This window comes from Podarcis filfolensis, assembly GCF_964270895.1.
Source record: "Podarcis filfolensis genome assembly, chromosome: 2".
NCBI classification, from domain to species: domain Eukaryota; kingdom Metazoa; phylum Chordata; class Lepidosauria; order Squamata; family Lacertidae; genus Podarcis; species Podarcis filfolensis.
Window position 1 is genome coordinate 121,951,671 of NC_139605.1, and position 22,981 is coordinate 121,974,651.

Sequence of the window (22,981 nt, forward strand, 5' to 3'; positions counted from 1 at the left end):
CCAACAAAGCAGCCAAATTATGGCAAGCAGAATTTTTAGAGGAGGATGGAGGGTTGCTGCTGGTGTTAAAAATAATAAACAGCAGAATGCACAAAGTTAAATGCCTTGCAAAGGTACAACTCTGATGCAAGCAGTAGGAGATTGCATGGGGGGGGGGGACTATTTAGCAACAGAACTCTCAAAACAGATGCCCACTCCAAAAACGAGATTGCTGTGAGATTTGATACATAAAGTCAAGAGGGGGGGAAACTCACACTGTCCACCATAGGACCAGTTAAGAATAACTGTTTGGAGCTGAAGAGGAGACATGGTACAATAAAAGAAAGAATGAGTACTGTGATCATCTAGCTGAGGATGCAAAAAAAAAAAATGGAGGGGGAGGGGAGAGAGACACGATTAATTTATTTCTTGAATTTCTATCCCACCTCTTAAAAATCCCACCTAGCTAAAACAGAATCAAACTAAGAATTTGACCAGGCAATTGTACAGCCAGGAATCTTTCAGACTGCTGACAATACCCCTGCCAAATCCAAACATCCCCAGCTTGGAAAGGGAGGCAGAACCCACAGAAACAGTGCGGCCTGGGAAGTGATCCTCCATTCACCACATTTCCTCCAACTGCAGGAATATGGAGGCCTGATAAAGTGCCGGTAACCACTGGAACTGGCCTACAGACTGCCTGACAATCATCCCTGGACTAAAGGAATCTTCATTTCCTTCTTCCCCGGATTTCTTTCCCCCTATTTCCCATGAGGGCTTGGACAGCCATTTTAGAAGGCAGGAGTGGAAAAAGCCTAAGTAGAAGAGGGCAAATAAACAGTTCGTCCTGGCATGCCTTTCATGTTTAGCAGCATATGTGCAATTTATGCTGTCTCTGCAGACTGAAGGGTATGTCAAGCACCCTACAGCAGCTCACACATATTGCAGAGGACAGAGATTTAAATACACCCATGTTTTCTGTGAAACAGCAAATGAAAGAAATATGGTTTTAATGCTGCTGTCTCTCTGGAACCTTTGAGATCAGACAGAAATACTACTCCCCCCAAATATATATATATATATCTGTTGAAATAAATGCTTCTTTCACCCAAGAGAAAGGAGTGTATTCTCAGAGCAGCAGGAAAGCATATTCCAGGTCCAGGCTCCACATCACAAGGAGCAGTATGCTACAAGAAAGTGGAATGACAGGATTCCACCATGATACTAGTGTGGCTATAAAACAAGGGCCAGATGACACCAAAGAAGAACAGCACGGCTGAAACAAAAAAAACCCTAGAAGGCACCAGAGGACTTGGCCAGGTGCAGAGGTTGCTCATTTGGCTTGTTAATTCAAATCATTTTAAAAAATGAAAATTTATGAACTCAGCATTATATCCCTTTTTTAAAAAGTGGCGAGACACAAGACACTGGTTTGTATCCAAAGTAGACTCACAAGTCTCAAAGTAGTCTCATTTAAATTAATGGAATGATTAATGGAAATCACTAATTTGAAAAGCTCTCCTCTGAGTAAGACATAAGTTGTATGCAGCCCAAAGCAAGGCAGATGTTGGGCTATTGCCAGCAGACATAGGACTCTGCTATACAGCTGAAAATAAAACGTTTTAAGTGTGTTTTAAGTGCAATATACAATGTGACACTAGATAGTGATGGTGAGCCTATGGAAGATTCAATGTCTTTTTAAAAGCGCTTTTTAAAAAAGCATTTTCAGAACGTTTTTTGTATGTGTGTAGAATGCTCAACTCTCTTCTGGCCCACATCGCGTAGGAGAGAGTCTTCTTTCAAGAGCCAGCCCCTTTCCTTCTCTCAGCCAATGAGAAGTGAGTGGAATAAAGCACACTCCTCCTTCCAGATCACAGCAGATACTCTTGCTTATTATGTGGATGGGTCAGAGGGGTGGGAGAGAATCTCCTCTCCCCTGAGTGATGGTGACACCACTTTTCCTTGCTGCCCTGTGCTTTGATACTGACTATAGCACTGGACCCACAAGTACAGAAGGGTTAAATCAAAAACAGAATGCTACCATTTAACAAAAGACATGCAAGTGATTTAAAATAATAGTCACTACTGAATATGAGATCTTGTTAGTAAATCCAACTCTAGAAGCATAGCTCTTACTTTTCCAGTTGTTGAAGATGATCTGCCTTCTTCTATGTCTCTTCATATTATCATTATCATGTTCCACCCTCCAGGCACATCCACCCCATACTGTTGTCCCTCTACTTTGGGTTGTTTGATGAACATAACAACAGAATACCCAGATGCCTTTGGGAAACCCTTGAGCAGGACCCGAGCATGAGAGCACTCTCCCCACCTGTGACTGTAGGGCCTAGAACAGGTGTTATAAGCCTTTGGCCCTTCAGGTGTCACTGAACTACAATTCACATCATCTCTGGCCCATGCTTGCTGGGGCTGATGGAAGTTAGGGTTCAGCAAAAAAAGGAGGACCGAAGGTTCCCCATGCCTGGCCTAGGAGGAGACCAAGCACAGAGAAGATGTTAGACAAGACAGAAACAGCATGATTCATACCAGTCAAAAACAAAAAAAGTATCTCTCTCTCTCATGCTCTACAAGGACACCAAAGTGTTTTCTTCTTCTGGTGCAAGCAAAGCAGGCTGAACCACACAGAGCCTGCATGGCAGCAACATGATATTGCAGAAAGTCTCAGAATGGACTGAGAAAACCTTTTCTCAGCACCATCCAAGGCATGATGACTTCTGCAGCCACTGAATGTTGAGAATCCAACAGAATTAGGGCCCAGCCTAGAGCTTGTCCAAAACATGAAGGCTGTGAAATCACCCCTTAGGGTGTATGCCCATACGGAAGAAGGAAGTCAGCATAACCATCATGACTACCCAGACAGGGATTTCGGTGATTAAAATACTTTTCTTTAAAAACTCTATGGTTCCTGGAATTCTTTGGAAATTAAAACAATGCTTTAAAATTGAAACTGCTTTAAATTTGCATGAATATGTCACTACTACCACCACATTATCAGTACTTTGGTTATAGCAATAATGGAGGTGGAACTGATTACAGTGGTGCCCCGCAAGACGAATGCCTCGCAAAACGAAAAACAAGCAAGACGAAAGGGTTTTTTGGTTTTTGCGTCGCTTCGCAAGACGATTTTCCCTATGGGCTTGCTTCGCAAGACGAAAACGTCTTGCGAGTTTGTTCGCTTTTTTCCTAAAGCCGCTTGAAGAGGCGCAGTTGCGACGGACCGTGCTTCGCAAGACGAAAAACATCGCAAGACGAAAAGACTCGCAGAACGAATTAATTTCGTCTTGCGAGGCACCACTGTATCTGAACCTACTGTTTGCAAGGATAAGTTTTGAAGCTGGACTGTTTGGTGGTAGCCTCCATAGCATGGAAGCGGGGGGGGGCTGCTTGAGGGGGGAATTACACACCACAGGTTAGCCATCCCTGATAAAAAAATACAGAGATGGCCATTCCAAGCCCAGAATGCCTACTAGGTATTGTCGGCACAGTTCCTATGTTGTTTCAGCAGTCTTTGGGTTACAGTAGCCAAGTGTTCTTATGTCTTCTAAACGAAGACACAATAGGGCATTCAGCAGTGTAAACTGTAAAATAATTATTTAGTTCCATCATTCAGGCATACAATCCAACCCAGGAAGGGGCTACTATGAACAACCAGATGGATCTTCCACAGGGCACGTGACTGAGAATGGCAAGCATGCACCCATGTCCCAAGACAAGAGTGCCTGGTTGGGTGGTCTGAGGAATGAGTGTGACAATTGACAAGATAAACCCTGGGAGAGTAAACAACAGGCATCCATCACATTTTAGACTGATAGGCTGTAAAGGATCAAAGCCAGCCTTTCTCAAACTCGCATCCCTAGATGTGGTTAAAAGCAACAAAAAAGGCTTTTATGGGTATGTTCGTAGCAAAAGGAAGAACAAAGAAACAGTGGGGTCACTCAGAGGAGAAGATGGTGAAATGCAAACAGGGGACACAGAAAGGGCTGAACTCCTCAATGCCTTCTTTGCCTCAGTCTTCTCCAATAAAGAAAACAATGCCTGACCTGAAGAATTTGGAGCAAATGATTCAGCAGAGGAAACACAGCCCAGAATAACTAAGGAGATAGTACAAGAATACTTGGCTAGTTTAGATGTATTCAAGTCTCCAGGGCCAGATGAACTGCATCCAAGAGTATTAAAAGAACTGGCAGATGTGATCTCAGAACCACTGGCAGTCATCTTTGAGAATTCCTGGAGAACAGGCGAAGTCCCGGCAGACTGGAGGAGGGCAAATGTTGTCCCTATTTTCAAAAAGGGGAAAAGAGAGGACCCAAATAATTACCGCCCAGTCAGTCTGACATCAATACCAGGGAAGATTCTGGAGCAGATCATTAAGCAAACAGTCTGTGAGCACCTACAAAGGAATGCTGTGATCACCAATAGTCAGCATGGATTTCTGAAAAATAAGTCATGTCAGACTAACCTGATCTCGTTTTTTGACAGAATTACAAGCCTGGTAGATGAAGGGAACGCAGTGGATGTAGCCTACCTTGATTTCAGCAAGGCATTTGACAAGGTGCCCCATGATATTCTTGTAAAGAAGCTGGTAAATGCGGTCTTGACTATGCTACCACTCAGTGGATTTGTAACTGGCTGACTGACCGAACCCAAAGGGTGCTCATCAATGGTTCCTCTTCATCCTGGAGAAAAGTGACTAGTGGGGTGCCACAGGGTTCTGTCTTGGGCCCGGTATTATTCAACATCTTTATCAATGACTTGGATGATGGACTCAAGGGCATCCTGATCAAATTTGCAGATGACACCAAACTGGGAGGGGTGGCTAACACCCCAGAGGACAGGATCACACTTCAAAACGACCTTGACAGATTAGAGAACTGGGCCAAAACAAACAAGATGAATTTTAACAGGGAGAAATGTAAAGTATTGCACTTGGGCAAAAAAAATGAGAGGCACAAATACAAGATGGGTGACACCTGGCTTGAGAGCAGTACATGTGAAAAGGATCTAGGAGTCTTGGTTGACCACAAACTTGACATGAGCCAACAGTGTGACGCGGCAGCTAAAAAAGCCAATGCAATTCTGGGCTGCATCAATAGGAGTATAGCATCTAGATCAAGGGAAGTAATAGTGCCACTGTATTCTGCTCTGGTTAGACCTCACCTGGAGTACTGTGTCCAGTTCTGGGCACCACAGTTCAAGAAGGACACTGACAAACTGGAACGTGTCCAGAGGAGGGCAACCAAAATGGTCAAAGGCCTGGAAACGATGCCTTATGAGGAACGGCTAAGGGAGCTGGGCATGTTTAGCCTGGAGAAGAGGAGGTTAAGGGGTGATATGATAGCCATGTTCAAATATATAAAAGGATGTCACATAGAGGAGGGAGAAAGGTTGTTTTCTGCTGCTCCAGAGAAGCGGACACGGAGCAATGGATCCAAACTACAAGAAAGAAGATTCCACCTAAACATTAGGAAGAACTTCCTGACAGTAAGAGCTGTTCGACAGTGGAATTTGCTGCCAAGGAGTGTGGTGGAGTCTCCTTCTTTGGAGGTCTTTAAGCAGAGGCTTGACAACCATATGTCAGGAGTGCTCTGATGGTGTTTCCTGCTTGGCAGGGGGTTGGACTCGATGGCCCTTGTGGTCTCTTCCAACTCTATGATTCTATGATTCTATGGTTAGACTACAACTCACATCATTCCTAGCCAACCTGGCTAGTGGTCAGGGATAATGGGCATTGTAGTGCAAGAACACATAGGGACCCAAGGTTGAGGGATGGCCAATAGGCACCCCACGCACCAGATTTGGCTCCAGGAGCAATTTTAGCTGTGGTAGGGCTATCTGCTCATCACCTGCCTGAGAAAGGGTAGGATGTGCCAGGGACTGGTTGGATGCAGAGGAATGATGGGAGGAACCAGCTGGGGAGGATGGCTCACAGCCCTGAGAGTGGTTGTGGAACAACAATAAGTGATCAGAGGGAGAGGAAAAGGAAGAGGAGGTGTCCGAAGCTGAAGAGGTAACTGGGCTTAGTGAGCTGGGAGAGTGTGTGGCAGAGAGAAGTCTAGAATCAGAGGCAGAAGCTGAGGGAGGCAAGTGGGAGGAGGGAGAGTCACAGGCATCTCCCCCTCCAGCTGCAACAAGCTCTCCTCCCCATCTCCCGGAACCAGAAGAGGCATGAAAAGGGTAAAGAAGTGGTTGGCTTCATGCAGCCTCTGATTGCTTGGGGAAAACCCAGGAGCTTAGCTAATGGGGGGGGGGGTGGCTTTCAGTCTTGGCAATGATGCATGGGGCAAAACCTACCAGGGATGAGCTGCTCTGCTCATTAGGCCTGACACTCTGCCAAGTCTGTGCAGACCATGTTCTTGCTAATAAAAAGTTAACTCCTGCTTGCACGGGATGATTTCAAATTTTAATAGGCCAAGATACTCTACACCAGGCATGCTAAACCCTTGACTCTCCAGATGTTGTTGGATGCCAACTCCCAACTGCCCCAGTCAGTCTAGCCAGTAGTTAGGGAGGATGGGGATATGAGCCAACAACATCTGGAAGGCCACAGATTCCCCATCCAATGTTAGTGTAATCTAAAAATCAATTTGAAATGATCACTGCATGGTTTGGCCCCTAGCAACATGTTTTCTCCCAGCAACAAGGTTTCCTTAGCAACATACTTCTTTATTAGACGTGCTCTGAAGGAGAGAAGAGTAGCTGAAGAACAGAGAGGATGAATGACTATCTGTACATAGTTTTACTTTATTTTCCTTAAGACAGTAGTTGTATAATCTGTAATGTTAATTCTTCAATAAATATTTTAAGCAAAACTGGAATGGGTGAGGTATTTACTCCTACATGGGAATTCACCAACAGATGAGCTGAACCAAGAAAGAAGATTCTGGAAGACTTTCTAGGTGACACTGTTGACTGAAAAAGGAACTTCAAATGATTGATAGAATGCCCTGACAATCCCTGATCTATATTTTGTTGCTATCTCCCTTTGGATTTTATTAACATCCTGGCTGCACTGTGGGTTGGTGAAGGTCTTCCATTTCAGCGGAGGATCCAGCTCCAAGTCTACTCTTCAGAGAATGGAGTGGCTCCACATTCTATAGCAGTTGGCCATTCCTGCTTTAAACCACAGATGCTACTCACAGGGAATTGTCAACTAAAGCTTAAGGCAAAAATGTGCATATTGGGGAGGCACCAGTAATTTGAATCTGTTTTAATCATCATCCTGGGCAATGCTTATTTGATGTATGGCCTGATCCCTAAAGCAGAAAAAAACCCTCAAAAAACTGTTAAGATACTGCTTGGTCACTTGTGTACGATGCAAAACTGCTAGAATATTAGCCATGTTCAAATATATAAAAGGATGTCACATAGAGGAGGGAGAAAGGTTGTTTTCTGCTGCTCCAGAGAAGCGGACACGGAGCAATGGATCCAAACTACAAGAAAGAAGATTCCACCTAAACATTAGGAAGAACTTCCTGACAGTAAGAGCTGTTCGACAGTGGAATTTGCTGCCAAGGAGTGTGGTGGAGTCTCCTTCTTTGGAGGTCTTTAAGCAGAGGCTTGACAAACATATGTCAGGAGTGCTCTGATGGTGTTTCCTGCTTGGCAGGGGGTTGGACTCGATGGCCCTTGTGGTCTCTTCCAACTCTATGATTCTATGATTCTAGAAGGAATGAGTGTACAGTGATACGCACACAGGGATAAGCACACACATAGGGAAACTTCAGACTGCCCAGTCCAATGACCAGATGACATCTACAGCAGGTCCACGTGGCAAGCTGAGGGGGAATGGGAAAGTAGGGTGACCGTGCGTAGCTGTTTTTTACTTTGGCACAGACTAGGTAACAATGAGCATGAACTCTAGCAACCAAAATGCTACTACAGTGGTACCTCGGGTTAATTCGTTCTGGAGGTCCATTCTTAACCTGAAACTGTTCTTAACCTGAAGCACCACTTTAGCTAATGGGGCCTCCCACTGTCGCCATGCCGCTGCTGTGCAATTTCTGTTCTCATCCTGAAGCAAAGTTCTTAACCTGAGGTACTATTTCTGGGTTAGCAGAGTCTGTAACCTAAAGTGTATGTAACCTGAAGCGTATGTAACCTGAGGTACCACTGTCCTGTCCTTGCAAATCAGGGCAGGCTGTGAGACAAGCAAGAAGGTCAGGATAGCTAAATGAGAGGAGGAGGAGAAGAAGAAGAAAGAGATATCCCTTGTCACAGGAAAATACTTCATAAAAAAGAGAGAGCTGGGAAGGGAAGAACATGTGGAGAGACAAGCCAAAATCACATTCCTGTTAGGGTGGAGCTCTGTTTTTGCACAGCTGGTAACATGTATTGGCTTATGACAGGGCACCAAGGCTCAAGCTTTGAAGGCTGGAAAATAGTGCTCGATTTTATTTTTTTTAAAAAAATGATGGGGCGGGGTGGAGAATGTTTCACCCAACTCTGACTCCAGTGGAAGTGCTTCTGGAGAAAACTGAAGCAAAATGAGGCTAAGAAGACATGCCTCTCTCTGGTTACTTGAAGGGAATGTAATGAAGATCACATTAATGTTAACCAGGATTTGGGGAGTGGGTAGGAATAAAAAAGTTTGTCCATTCTCAATTCATTCCTTCCTTCCTGAAAACAGTTGTATATTCAGGGTGAGGGGTATGAATTATCAATTATTCTCTTCACTCTGTATGTGTGTCCCGGTAGAACTGGTTAGAAAAGTTTCCACATCAAGAATTTGGAAAGAGACATAGGCAGGCAGAAGGTACTGCGTTCCATCACCAGCATCTCTAGGTAGCCCTGGGAAAGACTTCTGTCTGAAGTCCTAGAGTCAGTGTAGACAATGCTGCACACACTGCTTCCTATGTTCCTAAAACAAATCCTTTAATTCCTCATTTTAGCACCCACATGAGCAGACACATGCACACACTCTGGCTAGGCTGCAAATGCAATTGGTGGATTTGCTTCCAGATGCAATTCCCCATTAGCCAAAAAAGATTCCTCACTTCCCCATCCCTGCTATTTTGGTGTGTTGTCTTTCCACTCCATACGCCATAATTTTCACCAAAACTGTAAGGTTGCCATTTTTGCAAAACATTTTTAAAAAGAGAGATAGAGACAGCTTGCTCATTTCATATGTAAGGTTATTCACATACATAAGCCAGCCATGATTTAACGCCAATGCTAAATCCAATTGTGGAGAAGAGTGGAGTTGATTTTAAAGTCTGCAAGGCTCTTAAGGTCCATTAAAGCCGGGATAGGCAGACTTACAGCTTGCTGGACCTACTATGGGTTTCTGCTAGAATCCCAAGATCAATTACTGATGGAGTAAAGAATTAAAGAATTCTGTGTGCAGGACTTTGTTCTGGCTACCAGAACCGAAAGGAGCTCACAAGCATTCCACACACAAGAAAACACATTCCTGATCAGCATAAGCTTACTAAATTTTAGCAGTATATTTTGTAGGGCGGGGGTTACTTTTGTTGCTACTATAGCTGATCAGCTGGGAATATGACATTCTTGCTGATCTACTGCAAAGCAACCAGAGTTCTGCTGCATATCCAGATCTACATTCTGCCCACTTCTGCTTTAAAGAAAGTCGGTTAAATTGGGCTTGTAATTAGGTGCTTGCCTGCAGCAAGTTAAGAACAGCCTCTAAGCAACCAGAAAGGGAAATCTTGTTACTAAAACTTAATTTATATTCATACTTTTTATATTGTTGGCAAGCCATTCAACAAACGATTAATGTAAATATTTATAAGTACACAGGCTAGGTTCTTATAGACATATATTAATTTGTGAAAAAGCAACTGACTTGCAAACAGGGGAAGAATCACATTTTCCCAAAAACCAAATATTGCATTTTGAGCACGGGGGAAATACAGTATCTCTGCCACAGCAGTCATTTCTTGACGCATTCAGTTCAGATTCTGGGAAAAGCCCTGACACACATCTCACTCAAGTTGCTCCTGTGATGTGTGATACACCCTGTAATTTAGTAGCTAATAATTTAGCAATGGCCTGGAACAGAAAAGTAACATCAAAATCCAGTGCCATGTGGTATAGAAATGAAAATAAATAATAAATAATAATAATAACAATGATGGAGGTGGTGGTGGCCCTTTCGCATTTTATTTTGCAACTAAAAGTAAAAAGGGGAAGACTTGCAAAGGAAAACCAAGTTTTTAAATTCCCATGCACTCTCCAAATTCCTTGTTTCATTTCCCACTCCTCTTCTTACCCCCAAAGTGCTGAACTCTTTTGAGACTCCAGGATCCAACAGGAAATATTAAGATAAACAGGATGTCATTTGAACCAGTGAGCAGCAGAAGGATAGTGGACAGACTGATCTCTCATATTGTTGTAAGAAAGTGACTTTTCAGATACTCTCCTTCCCACAAGGGAGATACAGAAGGAAGCTATTTATTAGCATAGCTACTTCCCTTGTGCTCATCAATACAGGACTGTTTTCCTGTCAGCAGCATCTTGTCTACCCTAATTTTAGTGCATTTATTTTTGCCCGGAAACATTTATCTCCACCAGAGGCTATTTGTGGGTTATCAAAACTTTAGGACAGAGGTTTGTGGTTCCTCCTTCCCCAAAAAACTATAAAAATCTACTGAACTACAGTAATTCCAAATCTGCTTAAAACCTAGCCACAAAACACAAGCTCAGATGGAAAGGTCTTAAGACTACTTCTGTTGCTTAAACTTAAGGACACTTGCCATGTTACTAGCAAAAGAACACTCTCTGGAGGAACCCCCATCTGAAGATCCAAGGAAATTTGTATCTAACAATGCATGCCTGTTTCAAAGAAATCCTGCTTCCAGATTCTTTCATGACACTAACCCACCAGCAACCAGCCTACCAACTCACTTGCCTGCATGCCTGCCTGGATCAATGTGTAATAAGATAGTTTACATGGCACCCTTGGGGCCTTCCCATGGTGCCCACAAAGCCTCCCGCTTCCACAATCCCTGCCCACTTGAGGTGGTGATGATGGCTACCTTTCGTTCCTTGAAAGGGACACAGAACTGAAGAAGGAAATTTGAAAAGTGATGCTGCTGCTCACTTCCTCTTTCATCTCTATGTACTAGTCAAACCTCAAATTATTTTACTCAGAATCCTTAGAAAAGCAAAGTGTGTGTGCTTTCTCACACACGCTTAGATGGAGGGCCTCATCTAAGGGAAAAGGGGCACAGCAGCAGCAGCCATAGCACTCACTCAAAGATCTCAATCTCAATCCAAGGGCCTTCTGGCAGTTCCCTCACTGTGAGAAGTGAGGTTACAGGGAACCAGGAGGGCCTTCTCAGTAGTGGCACCCGTCCTGTGAAACACCCTCCCTCCAGATGTCAAGGAAATAAACAACTATCTAACTTTTAGAAGACATCTGAAGGCAGCCCTGTTTGGGGAAGTTTTTAATGTTTGGTGTTTAATCGTGTTTTTAATATTCTGTTGGAAACCATCCAGAGTGGCTGGGGGAACCCAGCCAGATGGGTGAGGTATAAATAATATTTATTATTATTATTATTATTATTATTATTATTATTATTAATGTGCCTAGGGTTGCCATACTTCAAATGGTAAATTTCCTGACACCCATAAAGTTGTTGAGCCCACAAAGTTGTTTTTAGGAAGACCCCAAAATTGTTGAGCCCAAAAATAGTGATTTAAAGCTTTTTGGAGCTGTTTCCGCTGCTTTTTCCACTGCGTTGCCATACATCCGGGTTTTTCCTGACATTTTGCCAATTTGACAAAATTCCTCCAACACCATTTTTACACCCAAAAACCAGGACATGTCGGGAATTTTCCTCACGTATGGGAAGCCTAAATGTGCCTTAAAAGTTTGGCTCCCCTGACTTGCACACTTCTATTCAGCATTAGTAGTTCATCAACCAGGTGGAAGGAAACAAACTTTGGTAACAATCATAATTTTCTGGTGAGTGAGTGGGATGCTGTGGTCTACCTTGTTGTTGTTGTTGTTAACTGTATATTACTTGTTTCAGGGTATGTGAAGGTGTGTTGCTGTGAAGGGTGGGCATCATCAGTTTTTCTTTCTGTGAAATGGTCTCTTAAACCAGCCTCTTAAATTTCACCAGTCTCTTAAACTTCCATATGTGCTCTCTGGTTAGGAAAAGTAGGGGACCTCCTGCCATAATCAATCTCATAGCCTCCTTTGACTTCACTACTTTACTGGGGCCCAACTGAGATTAGGGGACAATGTTTCTGCGCAAGAGGGAAACCCTGCTCCAAGTATTCTGGTGATAAAAAGTTGGAATGGATGATAACATTGCAAAGGACTTCTACTGGACCTCCAAAAAGACAATGGGGCAGGAGGTCTGATTGTGTGAGGACTGAGTCACACGAGATCACCTCAGTATACAGCCAGCATTTCACCAAAAAATGTCCTTCCCCCTTGCAATATAACAATTGAAATACTTTCCTAATGTTCAGGAATCTTTATCTCTATCTGGTAAACACGCAAATGGCAAGCAATGCAGACGTTTTTGCAAACCCCTCCTGTGATGAAAATGCTATTGCTCAAATGTCAGGGGGGAAATGGTGAAATTTAATGTCATCCCAAAAGAGGACAGGGATGAGGATGAATTCAGTTTTTACAACCATTTGCTCATGAGAGTCTTTTTTCTTGGACAAGTTGTTCTGTTCCTTTGTCAGCACACAATGCAATTAGGTTGGGACAGGCATCTCAATTGGCAGGATGAACGTAGTGATTGTTGAGGCAATGGATGGCTGATTCAGGAGATGATGGGTTCAAGTCCAGGATGGACTTCTACCAACATAGTTCTCCAGAGCTCCTGAACAAAGTAGACAACACAATAAGCCTGTCTGGGCTGTAACAAGCTAGACTGCAAAAGTGTGTGCAGCATATGATGGAATTTTTACTCCAGACACACACAAACCGAGAGCAAGAGAGTGAGAGAGAGAACAGCCATCTTAGGGAGAAAGCAGGGCTCTTCTTATATTCTCAAGGCAATTTGATTTTTGTTATATGAGAAAAGAGGCCTTTGTTCCATGAGAGAGAAATCTCTCTGCTTGCCTACTGGATCTACCCCAGCTCACCCTACTTCCAGAGAATCTAAGGCAGCACAGGAATCCAGCAGCCTTTTGCAATGAGTGAAAAGGGAAAGAAGGACAGCTTTCAATTAGTGAAAGATTTCATTGGGGGGGGGGGGTTGCAGTGAAGCAAGCAAGAGGAGAGCAATAAAATGCACCAGGAGCTCTTACAGACTGAACTACAAACTTAAAACTGGTTCTTCCCAGGGTTGCTACAGAGGGCATCTCAGGGGTGGCTTCCCAAATGTGGAATGCTCTCCCTAGAGAGATGAGCCTATTGACATCACTATAAACTTTCAGGGACAGGGTGAAGACATTCCTACTCATCCAGGCACTTTGCTCCCAATTTGTGTTTTTCTTTTAGTTGGAAGGGGTCGGATGTGCCCTTTTTATGTTATTGCAGGATGAGCACTTTAAGTTATTAATGTATTTTTAAATTTGATACTTGTATGTGTTTTTTTTAAAAAAATGTAAGTCATTTTGAGATGCTTTTTGTAGTAAGCAGCATATACAATATTATTGTTATTGTTATTATTCAGGGAGGAAGGTCAATTATATAGAATATTCAGCATCTTCACCCAACCAGCAATCTTCTGGATTACCTGGAGGAAGCAGTGGGAATTAGAATGACATAAGGTTGATATATATGTTTACAGTGCAAATATTCCCCAAGGCTAGGGAAGCATTAGAGTTCAGCAGATTACACCAAAGCCTAGGAGCCTTCCAGGATTTCCAAGAGCAGAGCGAAGCAGGGCATGTTACTACCACCCTTTTTAATTATTTGCCTGGTTTCTTTCCTGTGTCAACATTCTGCAGATATATACAGTCACACTAACTTTCACTCTTGCGGGATTGTCACACAATGAACATGCAAACTGTATCCCACAACATGCGAATAAAATGTAGAGTGTTGTTTCTGCAGAGGATTACAGAGGACTTATGTTTGCACTATCAAAAGACATTTTACCTTGCCAAAGCATCACAGAGAAAATAGATGGCATATTGGTGCCCTGGACATATTCAGATGTACATTTCCCCATGCAACTATGCAAGGCCACATCCCCATGAATATTCCAGGGTCTTCTTTGATTCCCCCCCCATTTTTATGATTATGATTTAAAGAGATCATGTACAAGTACATCCTACAACTAGGCAGTGTGAGGTAATCAGCCTGGGGAGGCAGACTTGGGGGTACCACTAGAAGGCAGGTGGGTATATTGTAGCCTGGAGAAGATTAAAAAGAGATATGATAGCAGGCTTCAAATATCTGTAGACTTCTTCCTCTGTTGCTCCAGAAGACAGGACTAGAATAATGGGTAGAAAATCCAAGTGGGAGGTTTTGGCTAGATATTAGAACAGTATTGGCCAACCTGGTGCTGTCTAGCCGTTTTGGACTAAAACACCTGTAGTCCAAAACAGCTGGAAGGCACCAGGTTGGCGAAGGCTGGATTAGGAGACACCTCCGAGTGGTAATAGCAGTTTTCACAGAGGAACAGACTGCCGTGGGGGAGGTGGGGGGGGGAGAACTCCCTTTTGCTGGAGGTACTTAAGCAAAGGTATCTGTCAGGGAAGCTGCAGTTGAAAGATTCCTGTCATTGAGCAAGGGATTGAATCAGATGGTTTCCAAGGTTCCTTCCAACTCTATGATTCTATGAAGTGATCAGTTGTTTAGTTTCTTATTAAATATTTCCCTCTGAAGGGTACAGCATTTGCAGTCTGGGTCTCTCTCACAAAAATATCTTTTTCAGATATGGCATAGGAAAAGGACAATAGGCAGGCACTTCTCCAGAAAGAGTAAGACTGTTTCTGATCTCTAGTATTCTTCCTGTCTTTCTTCCTACCTTCTGTACAGGAATAAACATCTACTATAGTTCGACTGTAGTTGTCAAAATCTTGGAATTGGTAGCTCACATGGATAAACACTAAATATTTTTCCTCAGTGGGTGTATTCTGTCAACAACTCTTATTAATTAATGATACACTTCAGAAATAACAATATAAAACACAGGGTGGGTGGGTGGGTGTTTTAAGGCATTCAGTCCATAATAGCATTCTACAAGCTAGACAAGTTATCCTTTAAAGAGATGTTGTGAATTTGCAACAACTCTTATACCTCTTCCCATCCAAGTAAAGCTTGCTGAGGTCTGAATGCTAAAATTATGGGAGTCACACAACAACTAATCTAGCCTGGCAGATATATTTCACATGGCAACTGTATTTGGTTGGATTAGGCCAATGGCCCATCTAGTTCAACATCCTGTTCTCACAGTGGCTGACCAAATGATGGCAGGATATCCACAAGCAGGACATGAGCACAACATCACTCTGCCCCCCTGAGATTACCATCTCTGGTATTCAGAGGTATAATGGATGCGTCACAAGAGTCTGCCCATCTAACATTGTTTTATTTGCAAGCCTGTTACAGTTATTCCCAAAACATGATTGGGAGAAAATGTCAAGTTTCAAGGTTTCATGACCTGGACCATGGAAAGCAGATTGAGAGTATATGGGTAAAAAATGTAGGAAAGAGAAAAACAGAGACCTTACTGTGAGGGTCTGCTAAAGACTGCCAAGCCAGGCTGAAGACTTGGGTGATGCTTTCCTAGAGCAGATTGCCAAACATTCAAAAAGGAGAGATATAGTAGTCATGGGAGACTTCAATTTCTCCAATATCTGTTGGAACTCAAACTTTGCCAAGAATGTAAGGTCCGACAAATTCCTCTGTTGCCTCACTGAGACTTTCTTCTCCCAGAAGATGGAAGAAGCAACAAGGGATCATCTATCTTGGATCTGGTCCTCACCATCAGGGAAGAACTGATCAACAAGTACTCAGAAAATTGGGAGGAGATTATCATGTCCTCCTGGGTTTCATGATACAGAGGAAAGGGAAAGCCGAGTGTAGTTGGACACGCACTCTGGACTTTAAGACAACCAATTTCAAAAAGCTGAAGGAACTACTGAGTGTGATCTCGTGGTTAGAAATACTCAATGAGGATGGGAGATTCTAAAAGGAGAAATATTGAAGGACTAAATGCACACAATACCAACAAGAAAGAAAATTGGGAAGCATCTAAGGAAACCGGTATGGCTGCATAAGGAGCTGAGAGTTAAGAAGTGCATGTATAAGAAATGGGAGAAAAGGAAAATTTGACCTGAGCTAGGCCTAGGAAGCTTGGCTCCACTCACAGACTCACTATTGCAGGAGCTGTGACACAGGCAAGTGGACCTTTACTCTTTTTCCCACCACAACAACCTGCAACTGAAGCTCTATCTCCCACAGCTACCAACCGTTTATTTTATTTCATTTCATAAATTTTATATAATGCTTGAAAGTAGAAAAATGAAAAATTTCAAACGCTTCATGCATGTCAGTGAGTAAATACTGGGCAGCAAGAGGGTATTTGTGTTCGACAATAACTAGGGAGATTAGAATTCAGATCCTCACTTAGCCATGAAGCTCCCTGTGACAGACACCTCTCTCTCTCCCTCTCAGTCTGGACAACCTTACAGGGTTGTTGAGAGGACCAATGGAGGAAACAATGTAAGTTGCCCTGAATTCCTTGGTGGAAGGGTGAGATACAATTTTATTAAATAAATTCTGACAGTCTAGTCCAGGGGTTGTCAACCTGGTCCCTACCGCCCACCAGTGGGCGTTTCAGGATTCTAGGTGGGTGGGAGGGGGTTCTACGGCACAAGCTGAATCCTCCTTCCATCAAGCACTGGTGGGCAGTAAGGAAATTTTCCCATCAAGAAAGATGCATTAGTGGGCGGTAGGTATAAAAAGGTTGACTACCCCTGGACTAGAGCATATCTTGTAGATACAACAATGAAGAGTGAGGTACCCAGATTACATTACTGTTCCCAGATTACATTACTGATTGTGGTGGAAACAGCATGTTTGAACACAAAAGAAAGAAAGAAAGAAAGAAAGAAAGAAAGAAAGAAAGAAAGAAAGAAAGAAGACAACTACCACACGTTAAAAGTGAGGCAAGAACCCTCTGGTCTGAAATCAGGTTTCTATGTGCAAGAAGTGTGTTTGTTTGAATATGTGGAGTATTAAGTCATTGAACTCCCCCACTTGTGGTCTCAAGTGGTACAGTACAGGAAGAAATGTATCACCGCATCTGCTATCTGTGTAAACCAGACTATTGTGGTGCCTAAAAAGCACACGTGAGAGTGGCAGGGGGAGAGGGCTGTCCTGGAGAACAAGACCTCTGCTAGGGCCCAGACAGAAAGGCTTTGGGGCCTAGCTTGAATCTCCAGGCTGCTAGTTGCCTGCCACTATATATGTTTAAATGCCCCTGCATACAACCAACCAGGGTGAGAGCTTTGGTTCACTAGGCCCACCTCCCAGTGTCCCTTTAGCCAAGGCTACAGCATCCTACAACACAGAGACAGGGCCACAGAAGACTTACAAGTACTAACATGCAGCACTCCATAACATTGCTCAGCTCACATATATAATAATCCACCACACACACACACCTACCCACCCATGTTATATAAGAGTTTGGGCGGCAGCCGTTGCAGTCAGCAGCCAGACTAGTTTACAATGCTTCAGCTGAAGAAAAAGAGAGCAGGAGAAAGTAAAGCAGACCAGAATGCTCTCAGAAGGCCCGTTCCCTACTGGCGTCCACTCAAGGGCAATTCCATTCTTGAGCCCGTAGCAATAAAGACCACAGAGCAGAAAACAAGGGCTTGCAATCCATAGTTCAACAAATAAATCAGCCTGCAAACAAAGACTCAAGGGTTCAATGCAAAATAAAACCCATGTGAGGATAATTACCCCAGAAAAAGACTCAAGATCAGATACTCTTGTAAGGCCACTTCACATAATAATTGCACAGAGGCAAATGAGGGTTCGACACTAACTGTACACTCAGGAGCCAACCACAGCCCCATCACAGCTCCCTGACAAGTGTACCAAGTCAAACCATTAGTCCATCCGACTGACAGCAGCTCTCCAGAGCCTTCACATCACCTGGCACCTAACTGGAGATGGTAGGGATCAACCCTAGGACCACCTGAGCATGTCAAGCAGATGCTCTACCACTGAGCTATGGTCACTCCCATGTTGGGATTGTAACTCACATGCAACTGATACACTTAGGGTTCTACCTAAACAATAATGTGCCAAAATTCTAAGAGCAAAAAAAGGTTTCTGCAACAAATGTCTGAAGAAATGGTGGAGGCATTAAACCGCTTTTGCTAATTGCTCCAGTGGTGCCAGCATAATGCCTGAGTGACAATAGCACAATGTTGTGTCTTGTGACACAGTGCTTGCACAACTGGTGGTAGATCTATCCTAAGCATTTGTATGCTGGCAGAGCATAAGTTAGGAATGGGCTACAAGGCAATTATAAAAGCTGAGCCAGAAAGGGAGAAATGAAAGCTATTAGCTGCTCGCTTTCAAGATTCTACAAGCCAATGGAAAGCACCAACCTAATTTCAAAGGGGATAACATGTGGGATGGGGGGAGGGCAAGAGCTCAGAAGTAGAGCACGTGCTTTGCATACGTGAAATCCCCGGTTCAGTCCCTGTTAAAGGGTCTCAAGTATCAGAATGGGGAAAGACCTCAGACTGAGAGCTGGACAGCTGCTGTCTACTAGGGTAGGCAACATCAGACAGGATGAACAGCTGATCTGAGAAAGTGCAAGGTATCTCCTTACAACGTGCCACATTTTTTAAAAAATCCACAAACAAAAAAAGCAGTAATGGTTTTTCAAATCAGCTGAAGGGAAAGCAAATTAGCTTCCCCTACAAAGGTATTCCTCTCTCACACATTATCTTAGAAGGTGTCTAATGTTTTTCCTCCTGTATAAACAACACAGAAACAAAAGGGCTTGGAGCATTCCCACACTGGTTTCAACACATGAACTATACTCCTTATCTGTAGCACCACATGGGTGGAGCTTTCCAACGACACAGCCACTGAAACTTCAGCCTGAACTTTTGTTGTGAGGTTGGTTGCCATACTTCGCAAAGTAGGTTCTAGTTCCACCAAACATCTCCTAGCCAAACCTCTCTGAAAAGTTTTGGTTGCCCACCCATATTTTGTTTTTCATATATACTACCACCGACTAAAACTCTGCACCAATAAAAGCTGATCTTTCTAGGGAGTGTGTGCCACAGGTTGAATCCAAATAATGAAATGGTGCTACTCTGGTGTACCCGACAGAACATATGCAGCTGGCCAATCTGTGCCTTGGGGTGGTGCTACATTTAGTCTTGTTGCTGTTGTTGGCATCTGTCTGTCTTGGGAGACAATGGAGGCGTGTGCCTTTGGGGATCTGGAAAGAAGGCAGCAGCTGCACAGAATGAGAAAGGTAAGTCAGGGTACCATTTTTATGCTGTAACCAGGTCTATAGGCCAGGGCAAGGCAGGTTATTGGTCCACCTTACCCAGTAGCGTCATCTGCTTTGGCTGCCAATGACTCCACAGGGTTGCCTGTGGTGACGGGTCTTTGCCAATGCCTGCTACCCAACTCCTTTTGAATGTTAAGCATGTTCTCTGCAACTGAGGGCTCAATTTCGCACACTGCTTTCCAGGTACTGGTCTGCACTTTAAAGCTCCATGTCCGAGTTTTCATTTTTGTCCTGGGAAAAACCATGTTTTACCACTGAATCGGAGCAAATGGCAATCCGTGGAAAACCAGATTGCCAGGGGCTCCAATTGAGTGGTAAAATGAAGGTTTCCCCGGGGAAAGTGCCAGGATAAAAACAAAATCCACTCAGACATGGAGCTTTAAAGCCCAGGTCTGTGGCTAGAAATGCAGCACAAAAGGATGAGCCCTCAGTCAGTTTGACCCTGAATACTTCATGTATAACACACCTACAGGTTCTTCTGCTCCTATCCAAGCATGTTATAACCCTGCTCCCCACCCCAGCTTCCTATCGCACCTGTGACACACAGTGGCTGCCCATTATACTCCAGACCATCTCAATTGAGGTTCACCCTCTATAATTGGACATATTTTGTGTCTGGCTACAGGAAGCTCTGCTTTATTCTGATAAAGATGTTCCACGTGCATTAAGAGAACCAGCAATTCTATATCCAGCATTGCACAGCCACAGAAATAAACTGCACAGAAGGTGATACCCAATGTTGGTCTGAGTAGATCCACCAAAATACATTGTTAGAAACTCAGATATACAAGCTAATCACCAAAAGGCACCTTGAACCTGGGTTACGTTCGCCACAACAGAATGTCTAGACGCCTTTTTATTTTATTTTTTGCGAGGAGCTTTATTCATCATCATCATCATCATTTCAATACCGCTTTATATTTTGAAGAAAAAATCTCAAAGCAGTTTGCAACACATTAAAACATCAAATAAAATAATCCAGGATAAAACAAATTCAAGCTTCAAGGAAAATATTTCAAAGCCTTCTCTAAGTTACATTTTGCTTTCCCCTTATTTATTTGCCTACTACATTTATATAGCTGTTCCATAGCAGACGTACTCTAGGAAGCCAGGGTGTTGTTGTGGTTAAGAGTGTTGGACTATGACCTGGAAGGCCAGGGTTCAAATCCCCCCTCAGTCATGAAGCTCACTGGGTGACCTTGGGCCAGTCACAGCCTCTGAACCTACCTCACATGGTCGTTGTAGGGATTAACTGAGGAGGGAGGTGAACCATGTACTCCTTGGAGGAAAAGGTGGGATATAAATGCAATAAATAAGCTCTTCTCCTTACCTGCTGAAGAAAGCTGAAGGGGCCAGCCAGATGGAGATGTCATTCACCAAGCTGGCATCCAGAGATCTCCACATGGTTGCACCTGGACCAGCACCAGTTGCAAAACACGCCTGGGGTATTTTGTGCACTGTCAAAATCCACAGACTTGAGTAACTTAAACCCACTGATCTCAATGGGACCACTGAGAGTATGACTTAGTCTACTTATCCCCAGCTTCTAAACAGCCAAGCAAATAGACAACTGAAAAATGGTACACCAGTAAACTACTGGACCCCCCCTGTGACTGAAGGGAGACACAAAGTCCGGAAAACTAAAGAGAGTCATGATGGGTCAGATATGTAAGTGACTGCAACGCAAATGTCTACACTGGAGGTGAGTTAGGACTGGACTAGAAAGGTCTGAAGGCGTGTAGAATCAGAAGTACAAAAGAGATGCTAGCTGACCAAACAAACAAAGAGGCATGCTCAAGATTGGGGAAGGCAGGTTCTAATGTGGAAGTTACGTTATTTGAAAAGCCATCCAGCAAATGGGGAGGGGGGTGTTAGATTAATGGAGGGCTTACTCAAAAAAACTCAAGCATGTACAGAATCCTACTCCTAGCAGGTATTTCTCAGAATCCCTCTGTATCAGCTACTTACTCAGAGGGATCTAGCACACTCTGCACATGCTCAAAGGAGCACTTATTACTTTGCATGTTGCAGGCCTGCACCAGAGTGGCGAGGGAGGGGGGGCTAGTTCCAGGGCTAAGCTGCTTTTCATTAGCCCTGGTTCAAAATCAAGCCCAGAAAGTGGATGCCATCCAGAGAGACTTGTCAAAATGGAGAACTGCAAAGGAGAAATTGCTTAGTTCTGAATCTACGCAGTAATGACAGATTGCTCAATTATGGCTCAGTCACAAGATGCACTGAAGTTTGTCATTAGTTGTGCCAATGGTTGTGTCTAACCACTGGTCTACAGTGCCTACACATTACAGAAGTCACTAATTCCTCTTCAGTGAAGAGATAGCCATGAATAACATCTAGGGAGTCTAAACCACAAAATGACTTCAAAATGTTACATATAAACAGTACAGAGAAGACCACCAGCATGGCACACACATTTTAAATGTAGCAGCCGAAGGGCCCCAAAATGGAACTCTCAACCCCCCCCAAAAAAACCCAGAGCCCCAAAGACCCAAAGTTATGACTTGCACAACAGAACTTAGTGAGAAATCCCAGAAAACAAGTCTATTTTGAAGGAAGTCTTAAAAAAAAGAAACTAATGTCATGCCAACCCCTTCAAGAACGACAATCTCTCTCTCTCTCTCTCTCTCTCTCTCTCTCACACACACACACACACACACACACGCATGAATAATATGTGAAAAATGTGATGCAGAGGGTTTGGGGTTGGCAAAGCTAAGTTAATTCGTTATCTGTCATCATTTTTTGCTGGGGGGGGGGGAGATGAAGCCACAGAAACCTCCAGTTTGCAGCTACCACTTCAGCTAAAAGCATGGCAGGCAGTCTCTTTGCCTCTTCTCTGTCCCATCATGCTTAAATTCCCCATGTCAGCAGAGTAAATAAGCACATTCCTAAGCCACATTGGTGATCCACAGCTTTTTCTTTTTTTGCAACTAACTAGCCACTCCCCAAGCGCCACCTTCCTGTCTTCCTGCCCTGATCCCCCAGGGGAAAGCACCCTGTCCTTGTTTTTTTTTTTTTGTTCTTCCAAACTGGCTTGAGAACATGGTACCGCTCTCAACTCTACCTTGTTGTCTTCAGTATCTGCTATGTCATGCACTCAGGGCGCAGTGCAGCCTCTCCTCCTTTTGGCTTTGGAGGGGAATCGAGGGGAGTGGGGGTGGCAGGGAAGACTGATTTAGCAGATGCTTTTTACAGCCAAGATTCCATCACATTTAAATTGCCTGGATGTCTCCAGTTTAACCGACTGTATCAGAGGGCATTCAGCTACATCTTCAGGACAGTCAATTAAATATGAATACTTGACCGATTTGTCATTTACACACACAGCACAGTGTCATTTCACAGATGGATTTTCAACTCCCCATTTTATGGCTCTCTTGCCAGCAGAGGTAGGATCTTTAAGCGAAAATATCATAAGATGACAATGGAGCAGAAGAGGCTGAAGGAAACGCAGAGGCACTGCAAACCTCAGAGCAAATGATTTATTTACTGAAACAGGAAAGGAAATGGAAGAAGACTTCAATATGAAGCAACTGCTT

At 43.6% G+C, this 22,981-nt stretch overlaps 1 protein-coding gene across 12 annotated transcripts in view; it reads right to left on the minus strand.

Annotated features, from left to right (window-relative positions):
* LRP1 (LDL receptor related protein 1) overlaps nt 1–22,981 on the minus strand; it is a 312,513-nt gene that overhangs the window by 287,854 nt on the left and 1,678 nt on the right. The gene's annotated exons all lie outside the window — the stretch shown is intronic.